At 43.1% G+C, this 12615-nt stretch overlaps 1 long non-coding RNA gene across 1 annotated transcript in view; it reads right to left on the bottom strand.

The window, feature by feature from the left end:
* LOC131495063 (uncharacterized) overlaps positions 1 to 12615 on the bottom strand; it is a 62825-nt gene that overhangs the window by 16936 nt on the left and 33274 nt on the right. The gene's annotated exons all lie outside the window — the stretch shown is intronic.

Here is a 12615-nt window from a genome sequence, read left to right as displayed (position 1 = left end):
GAGATCAGTGATTCCCTTTTCTCCTTTTTTTTTTTTTGAGTAAAACTGTCTATAACTATTATCCTATGCCTCCCCTACCGTTGTTTGTTTAGTTTCACAGGTCTGCAAGCACAGAGGAATTGTGCCCCGGGATGGATAACACCCAGAGGCTCACCCGTATCTTAATTGGATGATTTAGATAACGAGACTGGGAACTTTTGAGCTGATGAGATTTAAGTGAGATTTTGGACTTTGAGTTGATGTTGTCCTGCACTGAGGCTCTGGGGACCTGGGTGGGGTGAGTGCATTCTGCATGTGGGGCAGACATGGAACCCTGGGGGCTGGAGGACGGACGGCAGTGGGGAGAATTACCCCGCTACATACATTGTCCACACCTTGGACATCCCTGGAACCCGTGAATATGTCATGCGGTGTGGCAACAGGCCTGGATGCAACCTAGGTGGTTAAATAGCTGACTTCGAGATGAGATGAGAAATTATTTGGGTAGGCTTAATATAACCACGAGTCTTTCAAAGTGGAAGACAGGTTAGAGAACATGAGAATGAAAAGGACAGGGCTCACATTCCTGGCTTTAGAAATGGAGGGAAGGACCCCGAGCCAAGGGATGCAGGTAGCCTGTAGACACAGGGACAGGCAAGGGAACAGTCCTCCCTCAGGACCTCCGGAGAAGAATGAGCCCTCACAACCCTTTAATTTCAGCCTGAAACGGGAGCCAGACTTCTGACCTGTAGAACTTCAAGATAAGACATTAGTGTTGCTTTGAGCCTCTGAGTTTGTGGTAATTTGTTACGAGCAGTGGGAAAAGGATACATTCAGTAGCATCAGGACCCCTGGAAGGCTTACTAAAACACAGACTCTTGGGGCACCTGGGTAGCTCAGTCAGTTAAGCAACCACCTTTTGATTTCAGGTCAGGTCATGATCTCACGGTTGTGTGAGTTTGAGCTCCGCATCGGGCTCTGCATGCTGAGCGTGCACAGAACCTGCTTGGGATTCTCTCTCTCTCTCTCTCTCTCTCTCCCTCTCTTTCTCTCTTTGCCCCGCCCCTGTTTACGCTCCCTGTCTCTCTCAAAATAAATAAGCTTAAAAATATAAAATACAGATTATTGGGCCTCGTCCTCTAGTTTCTGACTCAGTAGGTCTTGAGTGGGGCCTGAGAATCTGCATTTCCATCCAGTTCCCAGGAGATGCTGGTGCAGCTGGATGGAAACCATACTTAGAACCCCTGCTTTCTTTCATCGGAGCCCTCAACTGCACCCGGCCATTCAGCTTCTAAAGTGGCCCATTTGATTTATTTGACCATCCTTTGTATCCTTTGGGTTGAGAAACCCAGAAGTGAAACGAAGGCATGAAAAAGCATTGGTGTCATGAAGCAATTATCACTCTGAGCATGCGCACAGCAGTTTGTCAAAAGTCACTTGTATGCCCTGCGGCATGTGTTTGGGGACAGGCCCAGATCGGAGAGAACAGTAGTGGCGCATTCAAGAGTATAATTAGAGATAACAACATCTGTCTGTGTTATGCTTTTCATGGTACAGAGCTGGATCCAGGGGCCCCATCACTCAGCATGGCAGTAATCCTTGGCATGGAGCTAAATGGAACAGTGACTTCAGAATGACAACATTGATCTTGATTTTAAACCGAGCTCAGGAATTACTATATTCTCATGTTTCACTGCATGTCTGGTATTGCACAAATTCTTCAGGGTTTCTTGCCATAAGTGGGCCTTTTTAAACTCAAAAATAGTGCTATATGCTGAATGGAGCCTCTGACCCACTGCCAGGCACAGCAACGGGTGATTGAACAGATTTCTTATTGTCCTTGGGCATCCCCAGCCTCCCCATGAGAGCAGTAGCTCAGGAAGAATAGACAATTGTGCTCTGTATTAATTTTCAAAGCACATTTACATCTTTCATCTTATCCTGTCTGTCACAAATAATATGACAAAGCCAAGAAGAGAATCCAGGTTTCCTGAACCCTAGCCCCCTGTTCTGTCCTCCTCATGCTGCTGCAAGACTTTTATCTCAGTCGCTACATCAATGCCCAGAATGCTCGCCCATCTGCAGCGGACACATAGCGAGAGAGAGAGAGAGAGAGAGAGAGAGAGAGAGAGAGACCAACAGAGAGAGGAAGCAAGAAGGGACAAAAGGAGTAAGGAGGGAAGGGAATAAAAAAAAAAAATGGGAAGGTTAAGGAAAAGAAGAAAAAAGAGACAAAGAAGAAAGGGAAGAGACCCTGAAAGCCCTAAAGCACAATTGGGAGCCATAACCTTCCATGCCAGTGCACAAGAATAATAGTCTTGTTCCCTTGGAACAGAAACATCATCCCAAGCCCGAGAGAGGTATAGGGTGTCCCAGAGTGGTTGGCATTATAGATAGCAGTTGTCATCTCCTTCCCATCCCCTTGTGAGAGTAGCTTGGCTCAGAGTCACTCCCCTCCACCCTCTTGTCCCCCTGGCTGACAGGATCTGAGACGGGCATGTCTGCAGGTGAGGTGGCACTCTCCACCGGCCATGTTCAAGGGTATAGTGGGGCCAGGGTGGGCTAGAAAATGACATGGACATGCAGGCCATCTCTTGGCTCTCAGGAGTCCCACAGAGTCCCCAGAGTTATTCTCAGTCACACCAGATGGAGCCGCAAGAGAACAGAAACTGGGAAAACAACCCTGCCCATTCTGACTTGACTACTACAGGATTTATTTTTTTTTTTTTAATTTTTTTTTTCAACTTTTTTTTTTATTTATTTATTTTTGGGACAGAGAGAGACAGAGCATGAACGGGGGAGGGGCAGAGAGAGAGGGAGACACAGAATCGGAAACAGGCTCCAGGCTCCGAGCCATCAGCCCAGAGCCCGACGCGGGGCTCGAACTCACAGACCGCAAGATCGTGACCTGGCTGAAGTTGGACGCTTAACCGACTGCGCCACCCAGGCGCCCCGACTACTACAGGATTTAGATCCTCAGACCTTTCCACGGGAAATGTGGGTCAATGTAGCACTACTTGAGTGGTGAAATGATATTTTTCAGAACATAAATGGAGACAGAAGACCAACTATGTATGTGTGCTGTAACAGGCGTCTCTATGGCCAGGTTGGGGGTGGGGCAGGAGGGAATGGCTAAGTAGAATGCCTGTCGGGTATCCCGGGATGCACTGTGTTTTGACTTTTAGCATCATCTCACTTTGTTCAAGGATCTCTTCTTCCTCATCTGTACTCTTCCTACTCTCCCTACCCACAACGTTCCCTCTGGAGGTCATCCAGCCCCCCGCACAATAGCTGGTGCATCGCAGGTACTTAAGAAGTAGGGGCATGCTCTGCTCCTGGGAGAGGCCAGAGCACAGGGTGCTTGACCCTTTATTTGGTGGAACCTGAGAGTCACAGATAAGATGCATGGCTAGATTCCATGACTTTACGATGCTTCAAAACCATAAAATCCTAGAATTCTTATGTACTTAGAAAACCTCAAGAATGTGAATTTCTGCATCTGAAAGGACACTTCATAAAGATTTATGGTAAATTTGTTTATCAGAGGTTTATAAATGGTACTATTAGTTGTCCTTAATATAGTTCCAAGATTTTTATTTTATTTACTGACATCCTATTTCAATAACACAATTGGAGACCGTAATCTGTAACGACTCTTCTACTGTTGTATGTTACTGCAAAAAATGATAGGGCATGTTTTTAGAATTCCAAAAGAAAGTTAACTACTTCAAATGGAGTGAATACCAGTAAGACATAAATTGCCTCTGCCCAATGTATGTAGTAAAAAGGATCAACACTTGGGTCTTTTAAGACTTTCCATGATATCGTCTATCAATTTATAAGCTCTGGGGGAGCATATATAGCTTAATGAATGGCTTCCCATGTTGACAATGTTTGGTTGTAAGCTAAAGGAAAAAAAAAAAAAAAACAACCCAGGAGGTTCTACAGGTGAAGAAAAAAGAAAGATATAAAAGGGAAATATAATGAAAACTTGAAAAATATTTGACTTCTAACAACTATCACTGCTTTGTGGAAAACATATTACCAAATATTCAGTGTCATCAATCTTTTCAAAATTTGCCAGGTTCTGTGCTCTGGAGGAGGAGAACTAGGAGCGGATAACAGTGTAGCACACTGCAGAAACTTAATTCACACTAAAGCAAAAAGTACCCAGGCTTGTCTAGGAATTTCTATATTGATCATGCTTCCTGGGGGGCTGGAGGCTGGAAACTGAGTGGAAATATTACATGTGTTTTGGAAGGGAAGTTAAAAGAAACAGCATTCACCTAAGAAGTTACACGAACTCAAGCTTTATCCAATTTTTGCAGAGGTAACCTTCTTTGATACTTAATAGCACTTTGTATCAACTCACCCAAGATTTGTTGATCACTAACGGGGACGGGTATCTTTACAAAGGAGGGATAAAGTTGTCATCAACTGAACCCACTGACCAATTTTCATCTCACTAGAAGTGAGAGAAGAAGACATTATGCCCCCAACATGCATTATGAATACATCACATCGTTATCAAATATCTTATCAAAAAGTTTGAACCCAAATTTAATCAAGACTCTAGATCTAATTTAGCAGTTTATAGGATACACAAAGGACAGAAGAGCTGGTTAAACAACATCATAAAGAAGCCAGGAGAGAAATCCAGAATGTAGAAACTTCTACAATATACCTGAGCCATCTTTTCAACATGTCAATGGCATGGGGGAAAATGAGCATGTGTGTATTAACAGGGAAGAGGCTGTTGAGGATTGTAAGAGTCTAGGGAAATAGAGCAAACAACGCAACATGTGGACGTAATTTGGAGCCTGATGAAAACAACCAACTGTAAACAAACATTGAGGGAATGATTGGGGAAAATTAGAATATTAGATGCTATTAAGGAATTATCATTACATTTTCTCAAGTGTGGTATTAGCATGATTGTTGTGTAAAAAGCTGATTTTAATTTTTAGAAAAGTATGCTGAACTATTTAGGGAAAAAATAGCCTTTAAGAGGCGCCTTGGTGGCTCAGTCGGTTAAGTGTCTGACTTCGGCTCAGGTCATGATCTCATGGTTCGTGTGTTCGAGCCCTGCATCGGTTCCATGCTGACAGCTCCGAGCCTGGAGCCTGCTTCAGATTCTGTGTCTCCCTCTCTGTCTGCCCCTCCCCCGCTGGTGCTCTGTCTCTTTCTCTTAAAAATAAATAAACATTAAAAAATTAAAAAAAAAAAACCTTTAAAATATTTCAACAGATTTTTGTACAAACATAGTATCAATTAATTCCCTTCATGATTAAGTCAGTTTGAACTGAGTTTTCTGCTAAGTATACGTGAGGAACGCCTGGGAGGCTCAGTCAGTTAAGCGGCAGACTTTGGCTCTGGTCATGATCTCTTGGTTTTTGAGTTTGAGCCCCGCATTGCACTCTCAGCCGTCAGTGCAGAGCCCAGTTTGGATCTTTTGTCCCCCTCTCTCTCAGCACCTCCCCCACTTCCTCTCCCACTTGCTCTCTCTCTCTCTGTCATAAATAAACATTAAAAAGTTATTTTAAAAAAATCAGTATGCATGAATGTTTGTGATAGCTACCTAGTAAACAGGGAGAAACGGACAATTCAATAGAGAGAAGGGAGAATTTCTGGGTTGATGTCCCTGAATAAGCAAGTTGTGATCTAGTTCAGGGCTGGCAACACAGGGCGGCTCATGGACCCATGCCAGCTGAGTGTGTTACTGACGCTTGACAAGACGGTACAGAAGTTGAGAGTACACATTTTGAAACTTTACAACAATTTGACAGAGTAATTTTATGCCCATTACTCTAATAATTTTTAAATTTGGCTTATAAAAAAAAGAGATTGGTTTTCAATTACTTATAGTGGGCAGATTCATAACTGACATGGTATTTGTTATTTTACCATCACACTTTCCAGGGGCTCTTGACTTGGGTCCTTGAAATGTGCCTCAGGAAGTCTATAAACCCAAATGGCCTTGCACACAAATACCCACACAGACACATCCGTACACGTCGTGCGTGTGTGGCACATGTCTGTCAATAGCTTTCATCAGATTCTCGTATAGGTCCCAGACCCAGAAAACGTTGATGAGCTTTTCCCCAGAGTTGCCTTTCAGTAATCCTCCCCACTCTGCGCTGGGTTGCCTTGTAGACACTACTTTCCTCCAGATTTCCAGATTTTTAACTTTTCAAATGCTAATTCCTAGCTCTATGTATTAGTGTGGCCCCATCACCTACAGTCATTAAAGTTCAAATGCCTTCGAAAAAAAAAAAGGGGGTGGCGGGGTTCTGGGTGGTTCAGTCAGTTGAGCATCTGGCTCTTGATTTTGGCTTAGGTCATGACCTCACGGCTCCTGAATTCCAGCCCCGAGTTGGACTCCACACTAACAGTGGGCCTAACACACTAACAGAGCCTGCCTGGAATTCTCTCTCTCTCTCCCTCTGCCCCTTCTCCACTAGTGTGTACATGTTCTCTCGCTCGCTCGCTCTCTCAAAATAAACAAACTTTAAAGAAAAAAAAAGTCGAAATGTCTTTGACTGTTCTCATCACTCTGCCAAAAGGGAGCTCTTAAAAATACTACAAAGACACCAAACTTTCCTCATGATGGACAACCTCCCTGACACCCAGGTAGGGTATGGGGCAGGGCTCCAGGGAGCTTTCTAGAGCCTCAGGCACCAAGCATTCAGTACTTGCCCATCTCACTTCTACCAGGTGGGCAGGCTCCATTCGAACAATTCTTTTTGGCTTAGTTACTCACCACACGATTAACTGTTTAAACAAATTCCAGAAAGCACATCAATTATTACTAATGAATTCCAAATCAAATCATCCAGAACTACAAAGGGCCACCAGATGTTTCAAGCAAGGAGAAAAGAGGCGGTGGGAGGCGTGGGGAGAGGGAGGACTCTTTCCCACCACTCTATTAACTTAGATCTGAAAGCTGTAATTTATCAGGCACCTGACATAAAGAGGCATCACACACATTTAAAAATATTTCTTGGGGATTGTTCTAACATTAATTTCACGTGGAATATTACTTTATACTGACATCAGCCCTACCAAAACCTTTCAGACCTCTTTTACGTATATATCTCATTTTATCCATAGAGTACCTGATTGAGGGAGCAAAGGCTGTGGCTATTTCTCATTTTTTCCAGATGAGTAAATTAAGGTAAAGAACCACACAGGTTTCTTCTTCTTTTTAATAGTAGGGCTATGTTTAGAAACCAGATGTTCTGTGATCATGGCTGAATATTGCCATTTCCAAATAGCCAATGAGCTAATAGACATAAAAACTTTCTAAGGAATAGTCACAAGCGCTCATATGAAATGTGCACAATAGGCTTTAAGGTATGTATCTGAATGAGATTCACCAAGGCAAGGAAACCAGCCTGCAGTGGTGAGCCTGAGGGTCAATGTGAGAAAGTGGGGACGGGCATGGGCAATTGAAGGTCCCCAGTGGCTGGGGCCTCTAGTAGGGGGACAAGGAGCAGGGGATTTGTAGGCACCAGGATGCCACCAGCAAAGACACAAGATGGTTTTCTATAATGTATCTAGGGGCAGCTCATCAGCGGTCAAGTACACAGGGCTCCTTCTCTGAATAACCTGACTTCCCCTGGAAGCTGGTTCCACTATCAAGCCAACTGGAGATTCTCACTGGACTTGTGTCTAGAATAAATCTCCTCCAGGGGCGCCTGGGTGGCTCAGTTGGTTAAGCGTCCGACTTTGGCTCAGGTCATGATCTAACAGTCCGTGAATTCGAGCCCCGTGTCAGGCTCTGTGCTGACAGCTCAGAGCCTGGATCCTGCTTCAGATTCTGTGTCCCCCTCTCTCTCTGCTCCTCCCCTGCTCATGCTCTGTCTCTGTCTCAAAAATAAATTAAAAAACATTAAAAACAAAAACAAAAACCTCCTCCAAATGGCTGTGGGATTGGCATTATGTAAAATATGGATGATGTATGAGGGGGCTCATAGACTTGGGAGTGAGAAGTAGAGAATCATGGAGGAGAGCCCAGGAAGGAACTTGAAAACACGTGGTTCAACTTGTTCACCTCTCAGGTGAGGGACTGGGCAGAGAGGACACATGGTTCACAAGGGCACGTGCTTTCTCTTTAGATATGGAAGTGATCACATGTTTGTGAATTGTTTTCTTCTGCTTGTTCTCATTTTTATGCTCATTTAAAATATTTATATATCTTCAGCGGACTCTAAATATTTGAAATTTGTGGTCTCGGAAGTTTGGAATGAGTAAGAATTAAGTGTTGGTTTTTGTCTCTCCTGCTACATATTTCTTCAAATAATCAAATTTTCTTTAAAGGTAGATTTCTGATTTTCTTATAATAGCACGTTACAATTCTCAAAAAGGGCCCAAAGTTTCAGGTAGAGACAAGTCTTACTGGCTACACTTTTGTTCCTGCTGTGTAAGGACTGTGTAAGGAATCAAGCTGAATTTTTGTTGGTGAGTGCATTTTGTGCTGCATTCCATCTCTACAATCCGTTTGATTTATAAACTCTAAAAATAAGACATACTTTAGAGAAAGACGTGGGCTTGATCAGAGTGAAAGTAGTGGAATAAACAATCTCTTGCAATCACTAACATTCCAAAATCATTTTCCAGAGTGATCATCAAGCCAAGAACTACAAAAACCATTTTCTGTAATTGGCACTGTACAAATCAATGCAAAAAAAAAAAAGAAAAGAAAAGAAAAGCCCTACTTTCTGACTCACGGACACATTTGTTGGTTTCCTAACTCCAAGATCTAATCATATACTTCTTTTAGAAAAAAATGAGGTGATAGGAGAGTTAGAACCACACCTTGCTTCTTTCTCTACTTTCTCTCCTCTTCTTTATTGGATTTTAAATTAACTTTTATTTAAAAATTCTAGTTCACAAGGATGCACATTAAAACTTTTGTTTGTTTTTTTTTTAACATTTCAGTTACTGTTTTGAAATTTAAGAAGTGCTGAATGAAAGCACCAAGACCCAACCTCCTGGATCATTAACCTTGTGTTTGGTGCCTACTTTCCAATTGAAAAGCCATTCGCTAAGCATTTATTGAGTGTCAGCCATGTGTGAGGAGCTGTATTGCAAAGATAAGAAAGGGACAGTCTCTGCCTCTCAAGAGGGTCCCACTCTTACGGAGGAGACAGGTAAATGGACAAGATAGCCCCACAGTGTGACAAGAACCAAGATGAAGAAATAATAGTCATCACAGCTAACGTTTATGATAGGCTTGCTGAGGGCATGGCATTGGGCTAATAATTAATAATGTACCTGGGCCGAGATAGCACAACAAGGGGCAGAAGTAATTAAGATAGAACACTTATGTATGAAAAGAATTGTAGGCTGTCCACTGTCCAAGAAAGAAAGAAAGAAAGAAAGGGAGGGAGGGAGGGAGGAAGGAAGGTAGGAATAATGAAGAAAGGAAGGAAGGAAAGGGAAGGGAAGGAAGGGGAAGGAAGGGAAGGGAAGGCAGGAAGGGAAGGGAAGGGAAGGGAAGGCAGGAAGGGAAGGGAAGGCGGGAAGGGAAGGGAAGGGAAGGGAAGGGAAGGAAGGACAGAAGGAAGGAAGGGAGGGAGGGAGGAGAGAAGGGAAGGATGGAAAGGGAAGGAAGGAAGGGAAGGCAGGTAGGAAGGAAGGAAGGAAAGGGAAGGGAAGGGAGGGAAGGAAGGCAGGCAGGAAGAAAAAAGGTGATACACACACACACATATGTGTGTGTGTGTGTGTGTGTGTGTGTGTGTGTGTATATATATATATATATATATATATATATATATGTCAGATGAAATGTAGGGGTACAGGAGAGGGGCAAAGTCAGACTAACTGAAAGCCACCTTATTTTCATTACTTCCCCAAACCCTAAAACAACAGATATTTCTGAGCCTTGTTAGGCTTCAGCCTCACCCAGGCAATCAAAGAAGAGTCTGCAATGGACCAAAATGTCATTGGTTAAAGCAAATAGCTTGAGAGTTTAATGACCCTTTTTTCTCCACTGCAAAATTTTCCAAATCAAAATGACTCTGGCATCACAGGGGATGTTGAAAGAGTCTCACCGAAAAAACATGACTTTCGGATCTATAGAACTGGCTTCCAAATCCTAAGTGCTATGTGATCCTGCCTAAGTTTTCTAACGGAGTCTCTCTCAGCGTCTCCCTCTGTGGAACTGAACTGAGAGCACCTGACCTGCAGGGCTGCTATAGGGATTAATGAGAGATTAATAAAGGATGGTACCCAGCACATGACACTCAAAATTGGTAGCTGTTATTATTGTCACTATTCAGTCACTCGCTAGTCTCCAGATGACAGTCCAAATCTTGACACCCAGGACACAGACTCGCATTCCAGAATTCACTGTATGTGTGTCTCCTGGGCATGAAGCATAAGAGAAGGAAAATGATGGGTGAGTCTATGCCAGAGCTTCTCAACCTTGGTACTACTGGCATTTTGTACTGGATAATTCTTTGTGGTGGGGCTGTCCTGAGCCTCGTAGGGTGGTCAGGAGCATCCCTGTCATCTACCCACTAGATGCGAGGACCACCACCTCCCCAACACAATCTTGACGACCAACAGTGTTTGCAGACATTGCCAAATTGCCCCCGGTTGAGAACCACCACTCTACACATTGGTCTTTAGTCTTCTTGTTGCCAATCACATAAATCATGGAGATGGAAATGACTCTCAGCCTGTGTAGGTCAATGTTGCATTAAAGATTTCCAACATCTGCTGAAGCAAAACAAAAACCTGCTTGGAAGGACAGACCTTGCCAATGTGGCTTTTACTCACACTCTTAGCAACTCAATGCTTTTGGTTTTTTGAGACCAAAATCCTGCTTCTGGAATAATCTCCCTCTCCAGGCTTTCTGACCCAGCCACAAGTCAGCCCCTCTCTCTGCATTTGTGCAGTGACATTGTGACGTTCTTATCCCACTCACCTCGCTGGGCCCCTTTTCACATTTTTCCCAAGCAGACACACTCTTGACCTCTCTCTTGTTCCTCAGGATGTCTCTGTTCCCCACCCCTAACCCCAGCTGAAAGAGCCTCCCACATCCTTCCTGCCTGGTCACCCTGTCTTTTCCTTACAGATCCTTTTCCAAACCCTACTCCACAGGGACATCTTTCTTAACTCTGTCTAGCAATCTCTCTTCCTCCAGCCACTTTCCCATGACCACATCCACTCAACCATCCATGAAACAGATTCTGAAAAGAGCATCACTTGATAACATGCCTAGTGGAGTAACAGGCAATTTCATTAACGACTAGGAAACATTCACTGTTGTCTGCGCCTTTTCTGAACTGCATTTGCATAAAGGCCGTGGCCAATGTCATAGTCGTCTCTAGTATTTATCTTGACCAAACATCAGCTTATTCTCGGTCTACTGATATTTCAAAAATTAATACCTATACATTAGATGATTGGCTATTTGCAAAATCCATTTACTATCAGATGTGAAACACACAATCAGATCCATGCCCTTGGGCAGTTTGCTCTCAACTCATTCTTTGCCAGTTTTGCTCTCCACTTTGATTCAAGTTGCTTTTGTTTTCCAAACTCCTCCCTTCTGTTCTGGCATTTAGCTCTCCGGTTTATAACAGTTTCTTATAGACTTCAGTTCTTGCTGTAAAGTTATAGGTCATTTTTAATGAGGGAAAAAGACTTAAAAGAAAGGAATAGGAAGTAAATAAAGGGAGGGAAGTGGGTGGAGACATGAAGGCTGTGGGGAAATGAGGTGTAGCTCATGTTCATGACTCACTTATATTAAAACATATTAACATTTTTAGGTTTATTAATGCATTTCATTGAGGCAACAATATCTTCAAAGAGTACTTAGCATATTTTCAAGAAGAAATATGTGCAGTGACATATTCATTAAGCATAGGATGTTATGCTTAATGAATCCAGTTACAAACATCCTATGCTTAATGAATCCAGTTACAAACAAATAAAAACAAGAACAACAGAAAAAAAAAAAAAAACAAAAACATAAGACAGAAAAAAGACCAACCTTACTCAGTGTAATTAGCCTGGCTTTTTTCTTCTGTGTTAAAACACAGAACATGCCACTGAGCTTTTTTTTTTTTTAGTTCCTTGATGAGCAAATTTTGGTATGAAACACCAGTTTACATTAAGGGGCATGTGATGATGCATCTATGAGTCTTCCAGCTTGTTCACTTGTGTTCCTGATGACAAGAGAGTGACCAGTCCATGGGTTCTCTTTATTGAGCCCTCAGTCTTACCGAGGACTTTACTTACTCCCAAAGCTGCGTTCCTATTCTGCCTGTCCTCCCTCATCGATCCCACTCATTAGTGGATATTCATACAGTGTTTTGCTGAAAGTTGTCCATTTTACCCCATGGGTGCTTATTTTTTGTCAACATCCTTTTTTTTTTTTTTAATTTAATTTCATTTCATTTTTTAACGTTTTTATTTATTTTTGAGACAGAGAGAGACAAAGCATGAACGGGGGAGGGGCAGAGAGAGAGGGAGACACAGAATCGGAAGCAGGCTCCAGGCTCTGAGCCATCAGCCCAGAGCCCAACGCGGGGCTCGAACTCACGGACCGTGAGATCGTGACCTGAGCTGAAGTCGGCTGCTTCACCGACTGAGCCACCCAGGTGCCCCAACATCCTTTTTTTT

This window comes from Neofelis nebulosa, chromosome 14, assembly GCF_028018385.1.
Source record: "Neofelis nebulosa isolate mNeoNeb1 chromosome 14, mNeoNeb1.pri, whole genome shotgun sequence".
NCBI classification, from domain to species: Eukaryota; Metazoa; Chordata; class Mammalia; order Carnivora; family Felidae; genus Neofelis; species Neofelis nebulosa.
Note: the sequence above shows the minus strand (reverse complement) of the source record. Positions and strands in the feature narration are given on the sequence as shown.